Source organism: Palaemon carinicauda, chromosome 13 (genome assembly GCF_036898095.1).
Source record: "Palaemon carinicauda isolate YSFRI2023 chromosome 13, ASM3689809v2, whole genome shotgun sequence".
Taxonomy (NCBI): domain Eukaryota; kingdom Metazoa; phylum Arthropoda; class Malacostraca; order Decapoda; family Palaemonidae; genus Palaemon; species Palaemon carinicauda.
In genome coordinates this window covers 108,237,369-108,252,201 of record NC_090737.1, presented here as the reverse complement: position 1 = coordinate 108,252,201, position 14,833 = coordinate 108,237,369, and positions in this window count along the sequence as shown.

Below are 14,833 nucleotides of genomic sequence, written 5' to 3'. Positions count from 1 at the left end.
GTGATATAGACTCTTAGAGAATGTTAGTAAAGGATTTGGCTAAAGTCTCCTGCAATTGACCATTAGCATACCTTCATAAATTAGCAATGATACCTAACTCAGTATATCTAATTCGTTTCCTTTGGCTCTTGCTTCCTTTCTATATAGAGGACTACTTTTGGACTATCACTATCAATACTTTCTTTACATATATCGCCGTCTACTTTGGGTTCTTATGCCTATTTTCTTCCTCAGAGGACTAGGCTACTCTGTCAATATATCTAACTTTTCTTCCATGAAGGGCTACTCTGGCCAGTACAGTCACTGGTTTTCTTTTCATTAATTAAAGACTGAAATCAAGATACCTTATAAAGTTGAAAAAACTTTGCCAATATTAAGAAGTGCTGAATAAAGTTCTATTAGGAATCAATGAAAGTTTGCCTGCCTACATCACAAACTGTCTAAGAACATAGAATGTCCATAAACTACTAGTCTTATGTTCTGATAATCCAGCGATAACATTTGAGAAATTAAAGAAAAATAATGTTAAATTTAACAATAAAAAAGTGAAAGATTAAAAACTTTGCAGCAGGAGAGACATCACGGGCAGCAGAAGGGACGTCATGGGCAGCAGAAGGGAACGTCATAGGTAGCAGAAGAGACGTCATGGGCAACAGCAGAGACAGCACGGGCAGCAGCAAAGACATCACAAGCAGCAGAAGAGACAGCACACACAGCAGGAGTGACTGGTTTTGTTAAACCTTGAACAGCCGCACTCTGGAGCCTTTTACGGTACCTAGCAACAGCCTTTACAGCCGAGATAGCAGAGGGAGAAGGCAGGCATGGATCTTGGGGGTTTACTGGTGGAAGAGTGGTGGTGTTGGCCTACACGCTGGACACCCCATGTCTTGTGAGGTGTTGGTCTACGTGTGTCTGTTGCACGCACTACTTTGTAATTTCACTTCATCATACTCATCACTGTCCACATCACATTTAGAGGGTTGCTCATAATATTTGTCAGATTCAGAGCTATTCAAAATCTCTTTCAACATTATCATCTTCATTTTCAATTTCACTTGGCAACAAAGAACAGTTTGTATGTTATTATTTTGATACGTTTTTGTGGTCAATATTATCCAACTCAAGCTATAGAAAAACCGACTGGGATGCCTCCACCTATGCATCTCTACGCGCATTGAAACAAATGTGTTTAAGGTAAAAATCACCCACAACAGTGTTTTAGGATTAAATCTACCAGACACAAATTAGTAATTATATAATGTGATTGACTTTCTATCCTTATGTTAATCACAGCAAGCAGTAAATTGATATTAACTTATTATACTGTAGTAGTTTTGTTGACATACCTTTGATTCGAAGAGCTGCTAGTGCCTTTTCGGTAACCAGGTTTCTCTCTGAAATCAGAACAAAAATAAATTGTTGTGCCATAAAAACCCTTTCCAAAAAGTGCTTAAATGGATACGAAATTTATCACTAAAACTTGAATAACGTATTTCCTAAAATTAAGGTTTCCTTACAGTACAACAAGAAGTATTTCATATTAGAATTAATTATACAAATCAATTAAACGACCTTATAATTATTAGAAATAACAATTCAATAACCCTGGATAAGTATTGTTATTTCACAACCTTGGATAGGTTTCGATGGGTCGATTTTGACCCGCTCCAAAAAAATTCATTAAAAATTCATTTTGAAGCCAATTCAATACCTTCTAAAATAAAACAAAAATTCAAAGACTGTTTAATATTCAAAAAGAATAGATAAAGGCCAAGTCCAAAATAAATATTTATTACAAATAGATTAAAAAAAAAGTATAAAAAAATGACCACAAAAATATTCAATTAAAATCTAAATATAAAAATAAACAAACTATTCTAAGTACTTATTCTGCAATGATTGAGCACCCTTTGGTCAGATCCAGGGACGGGGGGGGGGGGGGGGGGGGGGGGTGGAGGAACAACAAAGTAACTTTTCCTAAGATGAGAAAAAAAAAGTAAATGTCTTTTGGCCCAAAAAAAAATCAATACTCTTTTTAACATTTATTTGCAGTAGGTAAATAACAGTTAATGGCTGAAATTTTTACAGGATATTATCATCATCTTACAGCAAAAGTGTAAAAGAATCTCAAAATGGCTGCCAACCACACCACCTTGTAAGGCCAAATCTGTTACCTGAAAGGGAGAAAGATATGTCAATATCAGCGAGTTATTTACTTATATAATTGTTAGAGGATTTGCATAGAAATATTATGGCAGCTAGTATGAAGTTAATAGGTTATTTAACAATTAAAAAAAAATAATGATCATATTTAAGTTATCATAAAGGTCCAAACTTACAAAAACAGGAAAAATAATAAACTATTTTATAAATATATACGGGGTAGAAGACATTCCCAAACTCTTTAAAACAATCCCTTTTTTATAAGTACCTAAAAACTACTACACATTCGATAATTATATAAAAACTTTGATATTTCACAACTCACCTTAACCAGGATTTCAGATTTAGCCTACAGAAATTTTCTATGAACATGACCACTATACAGCAATTTGTACCTTAAGATATACTTCTATGCAATCAAGTTTTTTACCCCCAAAATACCTGACACATTAAGACCTACCTAAAGACCATCAAGTCCAAAGTTCTGTAAAGTCATTTGACTTAAAATTGCAAAATTTATTTCATCTAAAGATAACCAACAAAAAAAGTACCACTTAATCTACTGTATCACCATTCCTGTATTATCCCCCTTTGCATTTTTTTTTTAGAGCTATTGATACTAATGTAATATGTTGAAACTATTTCAACCCTAGGAAATATTATCCTTAAGTTCTAAAGGTGCTTTTCCCTTTCAGTACAAGCAGGAGACTTTAAACCAATGGTGTTATGGTCATAGTTAGCCATGCTTATAAAATTTTGTAGTGTATTGAAGCACACCATGTATGAAGCATGTTGCCACTGTCTCACCACGATGAGGTCATGACCTTCGAGACAGGGGGGACGTCCACTGTACAAGATCGGTACCATGCACCCACCTCCATGTGTTGCGAGCACATTTTGGGAGCACATGTCACCAACACTTGAGCGTCTCTGGAACCCCAAACCAGAGCGGATCAAAGTAGTAACAATCAAGAGGCTTGTGATCACCCCAACATTGAGACTACCCCGACATCCTGAAACCTTATTTTGAGGGGGGTTCTAAGTCCCTCGCCATAAGGTAAAGGAACCGTTTACTAGCCGGTTTCCGACTTTTGCCAGAAACCGGATATTCCAAAACACGCCTTTAACACTGTAACCAACCCGTGACAGAGTCACAGAAGTAAGCCAGGAATCAGCGTGAATCGCGCATGAGCGCTATGATGTGCCTTTACACCTCACTGAGCCCAGACAGGCTCAGCCAGGAATCAGCACATTACGTCACAGAGGTCAGCTAGGAATCGGCATACTTTTGCAAGTCTTTCCTTTAAGCCTAACTGACCCGGACACAAGAGATTTAAAAAGCTGGAAATAAAGTAAGAGGCGACTTAGACTCGTAGAGTACTTTCCATTGTTAGTAATTTTTTGTTAATTAGGTCACAGAGGCCAGCTAGGAATCGGCGTAGTTTTCCGCCTATCTTTATCCCTAACTGACCCGGACCTTGGAGATAAAAAGCTGGAAATAAAGTAAGAGGCGACTTAGACTCGTAGAGTACTTTCCATTGTTAGTAATTTTTTGTTAATTAGGTCACAGAGGCCAGCTAGGAATCGGCGTAGTTTTCCGCCTATCTTTATCCCTAACTGACCCGGACCTTGGAGATAAAAAGTGGGAAGTAAAGTAATAAGTGATATAGACTCTTAGAGAATGTTAGTAAAGGATTTGGCTAAAGTCTCCTGCAATTGACCATTAGCATACCTTCATAAATTAGCAATGATACCTAACTCAGTATATCTAATTTGTTCCTTTGGCTCTTGCTTCCTTTCTATATAGAGGACTACTTTTGGACTATCGCTATCAATACTTTCTTTACATATATCGCCGTCTACTTTGGGTTCTTATGCCTATTTTCTTCCTCAGAGGACTAGGCTACTCTGTCAATATATCTAACTTTTCTTCCATGAAGGGCTACTCTGGCCAGTACAGTCACTGGTTTTCTTTTCATTAATTAAAGACTGAAATCAAGATACCTTATAAAGTTGAAAAAACTTTGCCAATATTAAGAAGTGCTGAATAAAGTTCTATTAGGAATCAATGAAAGTTTGCCTGCCTACATCACAAACTGTCTAAGAACATAGAATGTCCATAAACTACTAGTCTTATGTTCTGATAATCCAGCGATAACATTTGAGAAATTAAAGAAAAATAATGTTAAATTTAACAATAAAAAGTGAAAGATTAAAAACTTGCAGCAGGAGAGACATCACGGGCAGCAGAAGGGACGTCATGGGCAGCAGAAGGAACGTCATAGGTAGCAGAAGAGACGTCATGGGCAACAGCAGAGACAGCACGGGCAGCAGCAAAGACATCACAAGCAGCAGAAGAGACAGCACACACAGCAGGAGTGACTGGTTTTGTTAAACCTTGAACAGCCGCACTCTGGAGCCTTTTACGGTACCTAGCAACAGCCTTTACAGCCGAGATAGCAGAGGGAGAAGGCAGGCATGGATCTTGGGGTTTACTGGTGGAAGAGTGGTGGTGTTGGCCTACACGCTGGACACCCCATGTCTTGTGAGGTGTTGGTCTACGTGTGTCTGTTGCACGCACTACTTTGTAATTTCACTTCATCATACTCATCACTGTCCACATCACATTTAGAGGGTTGCTCATAATATTTGTCAGATTCAGAGCTATTCAAAATCTCTTTCAACATTATCATCTTCATTTTCAATTTCACTTGGCAACAAAGAACAGTTTGTATGTTATTATTTTGATACGTTTTTGTGGTCAATATTATCCAACTCAAGCTATAGAAAAACCGACTGGGATGCCTCCACCTATGCATCTCTACGCGCATGAAACAAATGTGTTTAAGGTAAAAATCACCCACAACAGTGTTTTAGGATTAAATCTACCAGACACAAATTAGTAATTATATAATGTGATTGACTTTCTATCCTTATGTTAATCACAGCAAGCAGTAAATTGATATTAACTTATTATACTGTAGTAGTTTTGTTGACATACCTTTGATTCGAAGAGCTGCTAGTGCCTTTTCGGTAACCAGGTTTCTCTCTGAAATCAGAACAAAAATAAATTGTTGTGCCATAAAAACCCTTTCCAAAAAGTGCTTAAATGGATACGAAATTTATCACTAAAACTTGAATAACGTATTTCCTAAAATTAAGGTTTCCTTACAGTACAACAAGAAGTATTTCATATTAGAATTAATTATACAAATCAATTAAACGACCTTATAATTATTAGAAATAACAATTCAATAACCCTGGATAAGTATTGTTATTTCACAACCTTGGATAGGTTTCGATGGGTCAATTTTGACCCGCTCCAAAAAAATTCATTAAAAATTCATTTTGAAGCCAATTCAATACCTTCTAAAATAAAACAAAAATTCAAAGACTGTTTAATATTCAAAAAGAATAGATAAAGGCCAAGTCCAAAATAAATATTTATTACAAATAGATTAAAAAAAAAGTATAAAAAAATGACCACAAAAATATTCAATTAAAATCTAAATATAAAAATAAACAAACTATTCTAAGTACTTATTCTGCAATGATTGAGCACCCTTTGGTCAGATCCAGGACGGAGGGGGGGGGGGGGGTGGAGGAACAACAAAGTAACTTTTCCTAAGATGAGAAAAAAAAAGTAAATGTCTTTTGGCCCAAAAAAAAATCAATACTCTTTTTAACATTTATTTGCAGTAGGTAAATAACAGTTAATGGCTGAAATTTTTACAGGATATTATCATCATCTTACAGCAAAAGTGTAAAAGAATCTCAAAATGGCTGCCAACCACACCACCTTGTAAGGCCAAATCTGTTACCTGAAAGGGAGAAAGATATGTCAATATCAGCGAGTTATTTACTTATATAATTGTTAGAGGATTTGCATAGAAATATTATGGCAGCTAGTATGAAGTTAATAGGTTATTTAACAATTAAAAAAAAATAATGATCATATTTAAGTTATCATAAAGGTCCAAACTTACAAAAACAGGAAAAATAATAAACTATTTTATAAATATATACGGGGTAGAAGACATTCCCAAACTCTTTAAAACAATCCCTTTTTTATAAGTACCTAAAAACTACTACACATTCGATAATTATATAAAAACTTTGATATTTCACAACTCACCTTAACCAGGATTTCAGATTTAGCCTACAGAAATTTTCTATGAACATGACCACTATACAGCAATTTGTACCTTAAGATATACTTCTATGCAATCAAGTTTTTTACCCCCAAAATACCTGACACATTAAGACCTACCTAAAGACCATCAAGTCCAAAGTTCTGTAAAGTCATTTGACTTAAAATTGCAAAATTTATTTCATCTAAAGATAACCAACAAAAAAAGTACCACTTAATCTACTGTATCACCATTCCTGTATTATCCCCCTTTGCATTTTTTTTTTAGAGCTATTGATACTAATGTAATATGTTGAAACTATTTCAACCCTAGGAAATATTATCATTAAGTTCTAAAGGTGCTTTTCCCTTTCAGTACAAGCAGGAGACTTTAAACCAATGGTGTTATGGTCATAGTTAGCCATGCTTATAAAATTTTGTAGTGTATTGAAGCACACCATGTATGAAGCATGTTGCCACTGTCTCACCACGATGAGGTCATGACCTTCGAGACAGGGGGGACGTCCACTGTACAAGATCGGTACCATGCACCCACCTCCATGTGTTGCGAGCACATTTTGGGAGCACATGTCACCAACACTTGAGCGTCTCTGGAACCCCAAACCAGAGCGGATCAAAGTAGTAACAATCAAGAGGCTTGTGATCACCCCAACATTGAGACTACCCCGACATCCTGAAACCTTATTTTAAGGGGGGTTCTAAGTCCCTCGCCATAAGGTAAAGGAACCGTTTACTAGCCGGTTTCCGACTTTTGCCAGAAACCGGATATTCCAAAACACGCCTTTAACACTGTAACCAACCCGTGACAGAGTCACAGAAGTAAGCCAGGAATCAGCGTGAATCGCGCATGAGCGCTATGATGTGCCTTTACACCTCACTGAGCCCAGACAGGCTCAGCCAGGAATCAGCACATTACGTCACAGAGGTCAGCTAGGAATCGGCATACTTTTGCAAGTCTTTCCTTTAAGCCTAACTGACCCGGACACAAGAGATTTAAAAAGCTGGAAATAAAGTAAGAGGCGACTTAGACTCGTAGAGTACTTTCCATTGTTAGTAATTTTTTGTTAATTAGGTCACAGAGGCCAGCTAGGAATCGGCGTAGTTTTCCGCCTATCTTTATCCCTAACTGACCCGGACCTTGGAGATAAAAAGCTGGAAATAAAGAAAGAGGCGACTTAGACTCGTAGAGTACTTTCCATTGTTAGTAATTTTTTGTTAATTAGGTCACAGAGGCCAGCTAGGAATCGGCGTAGTTTTCCGCCTATCTTTATCCCTAACTGACCCGGACCTTGGAGATAAAAAGTGGGAAGTAAAGTAATAAGTGATATAGACTCTTAGAGAATGTTAGTAAAGGATTTGGCTAAAGTCTCCTGCAATTGACCATTAGCATACCTTCATAAATTAGCAATGATACCTAACTCAGTATATCTAATTCGTTCCTTTGGTTCTTGCTTCCTTTCTATATAGAGGACTACTTTTGGACTATCGCTATCAATACTTTCTTTACATATATCGCCGTCTACTTTGGGTTCTTATGCCTATTTTCTTCCTCAGAGGACTAGGCTACTCTGTCAATATATCTAACTTTTCTTCCATGAAGGGCTACTCTGGCCAGTACAGTCACTGGTTTTCTTTTCATTAATTAAAGACTGAAATCAAGATACCTTGTAAAGTTGAAAAAACTTTGGCAATATTATGGAGTGCTGAATAAAGTTCTATTAGGAATCAATGAAAGTTTGCCTGCCTACATCACAAACTGTCTAAGAACATAGAATGTCCATAAACTACTAGTCTTATGTCCTGATAATCCAGCAATAACATTTGAGAAATTAAAAAAAAATAATGTTAAATTTAACAATAAAAAGTGAAAGATTAAAAACTTGCAGCAGGAGAGACATCATGGGCAGCAGAAGGGACGTCATGGGCAGCAGAAGGAACGTCATAGGTAGCAGAAGAGACGTCATGGGCAACAGCAGAGACAGCACGGGCAGCAGCAAAGACATCACAAGCAGCAGAAGAGACAGCACACACAGCAGGAGTGACTGGTTTTGTTAAACCTTGAACAGCCGCACTCTGGAGCCTTTTACGGTACCTAGCAACAGCCTTTACAGCCGAGATAGCAGAGGGAGAAGGCAGGCATGGATCTTGGGGTTTACTGGTGGAAGAGTGGTGGTGTTGGCCTACACGCTGGACACCCCATGTCTTGTGAGGTGTTGGTCTACGTGTGTCTGTTGCACGCACTACTTTGTAATTTCACTTCATCATACTCATCACTGTCCACATCACATTTAGAGGGTTGCTCATAATATTTGTCAGATTCAGAGCTATTCAAAATCTCTTTCAACATTATCATCTTCATTTTCAATTTCACTTGGCAACAAAGAACAGTTTGTATGTTATTATTTTGATACGTTTTTGTGGTCAATATTATCCAACTCAAGCTATAGAAAAACCGACTGGGATGCCTCCACCTATGCATCTCTACGCGCATGAAACAAATGTGTTTAAGGTAAAAATCACCCACAACAGTGTTTTAGGATTAAATCTACCAGACACAAATTAGTAATTATATAATGTGATTGACTTTCTATCCTTATGTTAATCACAGCAAGCAGTAAATTGATATTAACTTATTATACTGTAGTAGTTTTGTTGACATACCTTTGATTCGAAGAGCTGCTAGTGCCTTTTCGGTAACCAGGTTTCTCTCTGAAATCAGAACAAAAATAAATTGTTGTGCCATAAAAACCCTTTCCAAAAAGTGCTTAAATGGATACGAAATTTATCACTAAAACTTGAATAACGTATTTCCTAAAATTAAGGTTTCCTTACAGTACAACAAGAAGTATTTCATATTAGAATTAATTATACAAATCAATTAAACGACCTTATAATTATTAGAAATAACAATTCAATAACCCTGGATAAGTATTGTTATTTCACAACCTTGGATAGGTTTCGATGGGTCGATTTTGACCCGCTCCAAAAAAATTCATTAAAAATTCATTTTGAAGCCAATTCAATACCTTCTAAAATAAAACAAAAATTCAAAGACTGTTTAATATTCAAAAAGAATAGATAAAGGCCAAGTCCAAAATAAATATTTATTACAAATAGATTAAAAAAAAAGTATAAAAAAATGACCACAAAAATATTCAATTAAAATCTAAATATAAAAATAAACAAACTATTCTAAGTACTTATTCTGCAATGATTGAGCACCCTTTGGTCAGATCCAGGACGGGGGGGGGGGGGGGTGGAGGAACAACAAAGTAACTTTTCCTAAGATGAGAAAAAAAAAGTAAATGTCTTTTGGCCCAAAAAAAAATCAATACTCTTTTTAACATTTATTTGCAGTAGGTAAATAACAGTTAATGGCTGAAATTTTTACTGGATATTATCATCATCTTACAGCAAAAGTGTAAAAGAATCTCAAAATGGCTGCCAACCACACCACCTTGTAAGGCCAAATCTGTTACCTGAAAGGGAGAAAGATATGTCAATATCAGCGAGTTATTTACTTATATAATTGTTAGAGGATTTGCATAGAAATATTATGGCAGCTAGTATGAAGTTTATAGATTATTTAACAATTAAAAAAAAATAATGATCATATTTAAGTTATCATAAAGGTCCAAACTTACAAAAACAGGAAAAATAATAAACTATTTTATAAATATATACGGGGTAGAAGACATTCCCAAACTCTTTAAAACAATCCCTTTTTTATAAGTACCTAAAAACTACTACACATTCGATAATTATATAAAAACTTTGATATTTCACAACTCACCTTAACCAGGATTTCAGATTTAGCCTACAGAAATTTTCTATGAACATGACCACTATACAGCAATTTGTACCTTAAGATATACTTCTATGCAATCAAGTTTTTTACCCCCAAAATACCTGACACATTAAGACCTACCTAAAGACCATCAAGTCCAAAGTTCTGTAAAGTCATTTGACTTAAAATTGCAAAATTTATTTCATCTAAAGATAACCAACAAAAAAAGTACCACTTAATCTACTGTATCACCATTCCTGTATTATCCCCCTTTGCATTTTTTTTTTAGAGCTATTGATACTAATGTAATATGTTGAAACTATTTCAACCCTAGGAAATATTATCCTTAAGTTCTAAAGGTGCTTTTCCCTTTCAGTACAAGCAGGAGACTTTAAACCAATGGTGTTATGGTCATAGTTAGCCATGCTTATAAAATTTTGTAGTGTATTGAAGCACACCATGTATGAAGCATGTTGCCACTGTCTCACCACGATGAGGTCATGACCTTCGAGACAGGGGGGACGTCCACTGTACAAGATCGGTACCATGCACCCACCTCCATGTGTTGCGAGCACATTTTGGGAGCACATGTCACCAACACTTGAGCGTCTCTGGAACCCCAAACCAGAGCGGATCAAAGTAGTAACAATCAAGAGGCTTGTGATCACCCCAACATTGAGACTACCCCGACATCCTGAAACCTTATTTTGAGGGGGGTTCTAAGTCCCTCGCCATAAGGTAAAGGAACCGTTTACTAGCCGGTTTCCGACTTTTGCCAGAAACCGGATATTCCAAAACACGCCTTTAACACTGTAACCAACCCGTGACAGAGTCACAGAAGTAAGCCAGGAATCAGCGTGAATCGCGCATGAGCGCTATGATGTGCCTTTACACCTCACTGAGCCCAGACAGGCTCAGCCAGGAATCAGCACATTACGTCACAGAGGTCAGCTAGGAATCGGCATACTTTTGCAAGTCTTTCCTTTAAGCCTAACTGACCCGGACACAAGAGATTTAAAAAGCTGGAAATAAAGTAAGAGGCGACTTAGACTCGTAGAGTACTTTCCATTGTTAGTAATTTTTTGTTAATTAGGTCACAGAGGCCAGCTAGGAATCGGCGTAGTTTTCCGCCTATCTTTATCCCTAACTGACCCGGACCTTGGAGATAAAAAGCTGGAAATAAAGTAAGAGGCGACTTAGACTCGTAGAGTACTTTCCATTGTTAGTAATTTTTTGTTAATTAGGTCACAGAGGCCAGCTAGGAATCGGCGTAGTTTTCCGCCTATCTTTATCCCTAACTGACCCGGACCTTGGAGATAAAAAGTGGGAAGTAAAGTAATAAGTGATATAGACTCTTAGAGAATGTTAGTAAAGGATTTGGCTAAAGTCTCCTGCAATTGACCATTAGCATACCTTCATAAATTAGCAATGATACCTAACTCAGTATATCTAATTCGTTCCTTTGGCTCTTGCTTCCTTTCTATATAGAGGACTACTTTTGGACTATCGCTATCAATACTTTCTTTACATATATCGCCGTCTACTTTGGGTTCTTATGCCTATTTTCTTCCTCAGAGGACTAGGCTACTCTGTCAATATATCTAACTTTTCTTCCATGAAGGGCTACTCTGGCCAGTACAGTCACTGGTTTTCTTTTCATTAATTAAAGACTGAAATCAAGATACCTTATAAAGTTGAAAAAACTTTGCCAATATTAAGAAGTGCTGAATAAAGTTCTATTAGGAATCAATGAAAGTTTGCCTGCCTACATCACAAACTGTCTAAGAACATAGAATGTCCATAAACTACTAGTCTTATGTTCTGATAATCCAGCGATAACATTTGAGAAATTAAAGAAAAATAATGTTAAATTTAACAATAAAAAGTGAAAGATTAAAAACTTGCAGCAGGAGAGACATCACGGGCAGCAGAAGGGACGTCATGGGCAGCAGAAGGAACGTCATAGGTAGCAGAAGAGACGTCATGGGCAACAGCAGAGACAGCACGGGCAGCAGCAAAGACATCACAAGCAGCAGAAGAGACAGCACACACAGCAGGAGTGACTGGTTTTGTTAAACCTTGAACAGCCGCACTCTGGAGCCTTTTACGGTACCTAGCAACAGCCTTTACAGCCGAGATAGCAGAGGGAGAAGGCAGGCATGGATCTTGGGGTTTACTGGTGGAAGAGTGGTGGTGTTGGCCTACACGCTGGACACCCCATGTCTTGTGAGGTGTTGGTCTACGTGTGTCTGTTGCACGCACTACTTTGTAATTTCACTTCATCATACTCATCACTGTCCACATCACATTTAGAGGGTTGCTCATAATATTTGTCAGATTCAGAGCTATTCAAAATCTCTTTCAACATTATCATCTTCATTTTCAATTTCACTTGGCAACAAAGAACAGTTTGTATGTTATTATTTTGATACGTTTTTGTGGTCAATATTATCCAACTCAAGCTATAGAAAAACCGACTGGGATGCCTCCACCTATGCATCTCTACGCGCATGAAACAAATGTGTTTAAGGTAAAAATCACCCACAACAGTGTTTTAGGATTAAATCTACCAGACACAAATTAGTAATTATATAATGTGATTGACTTTCTATCCTTATGTTAATCACAGCAAGCAGTAAATTGATATTAACTTATTATACTGTAGTAGTTTTGTTGACATACCTTTGATTCGAAGAGCTGCTAGTGCCTTTTCGGTAACCAGGTTTCTCTCTGAAATCAGAACAAAAATAAATTGTTGTGCCATAAAAACCCTTTCCAAAAAGTGCTTAAATGGATACGAAATTTATCACTAAAACTTGAATAACGTATTTCCTAAAATTAAGGTTTCCTTACAGTACAACAAGAAGTATTTCATATTAGAATTAATTATACAAATCAATTAAACGACCTTATAATTATTAGAAATAACAATTCAATAACCCTGGATAAGTATTGTTATTTCACAACCTTGGATAGGTTTCGATGGGTCGATTTTGACCCGCTCCAAAAAAATTCATTAAAAATTCATTTTGAAGCCAATTCAATACCTTCTAAAATAAAACAAAAATTCAAAGACTGTTTAATATTCAAAAAGAATAGATAAAGGCCAAGTCCAAAATAAATATTTATTACAAATAGATTAAAAAAAAAGTATAAAAAAATGACCACAAAAATATTCAATTAAAATCTAAATATAAAAATAAACAAACTATTCTAAGTACTTATTCTGCAATGATTGAGCACCCTTTGGTCAGATCCAGGAGGGGGGGGGGGGGGGGGTGGAGGAACAACAAAGTAACTTTTCCTAAGATGAGAAAAAAAAAGTAAATGTCTTTTGGCCCCAAAAAAAATCAATACTCTTTTTAACATTTATTTGCAGTAGGTAAATAACAGTTAATGGCTGAAATTTTTACAGGATATTATCATCATCTTACAGCAAAAGTGTAAAAGAATCTCAAAATGGCTGCCAACCACACCACCTTGTAAGGCCAAATCTGTTACCTGAAAGGGAGAAAGATATGTCAATATCAGCGAGTTATTTACTTATATAATTGTTAGAGGATTTGCATAGAAATATTATGGCAGCTAGTATGAAGTTAATAGGTTATTTAACAATTAAAAAAAAATAATGATCATATTTAAGTTATCATAAAGGTCCAAACTTACAAAAACAGGAAAAATAATAAACTATTTTATAAATATATACGGGGTAGAAGACATTCCCAAACTCTTTAAAACAATCCCTTTTTTATAAGTACCTAAAAACTACTACACATTCGATAATTATATAAAAACTTTGATATTTCACAACTCACCTTAACCAGGATTTCAGATTTAGCCTACAGAAATTTTCTATGAACATGACCACTATACAGCAATTTGTACCTTAAGATATACTTCTATGCAATCAAGTTTTTTACCCCCAAAATACCTGACACATTAAGACCTACCTAAAGACCATCAAGTCCAAAGTTCTGTAAAGTCATTTGACTTAAAATTGCAAAATTTATTTCATCTAAAGATAACCAATAAAAAAAGTACCACTTAATCTACTGTATCACCATTCCTGTATTATCCCCCTTTGCATTTTTTTTTTAGAGCTATTGATACTAATGTAATATGTTGAAACTATTTCAACCCTAGGAAATATTATCATTAAGTTCTAAAGGTGCTTTTCCCTTTCAGTACAAGCAGGAGACTTTAAACCAATGGTGTTATGGTCATAGTTAGCCATGCTTATAAAATTTTGTAGTGTATTGAAGCACACCATGTATGAAGCATGTTGCCACTGTCTCACCACGATGAGGTCATGACCTTCGAGACAGGGGGGACGTCCACTGTACAAGATCGGTACCATGCACCCACCTCCATGTGTTGCGAGCACATTTTGGGAGCACATGTCACCAACACTTGAGCGTCTCTGGAACCCCAAACCAGAGCGGATCAAAGTAGTAACAATCAAGAGGCTTGTGATCACCCCAACATTGAGACTACCCCGACATCCTGAAACCTTATTTTGAGGGGGGTTCTAAGTCCCTCGCCATAAGGTAAAGGAACCGTTTACTAGCCGGTTTCCGACTTTTGCCAGAAACCGGATATTCCAAAACACGCCTTTAACACTGTAACCAACCCGTGACAGAGTCACAGAAGTAAGCCAGGAATCAGCGTGAATCGCGCATGAGCGCTATGATGTGCCTTTACACCTCACTGAGCCCAGACAGGCTCAGCCAGGA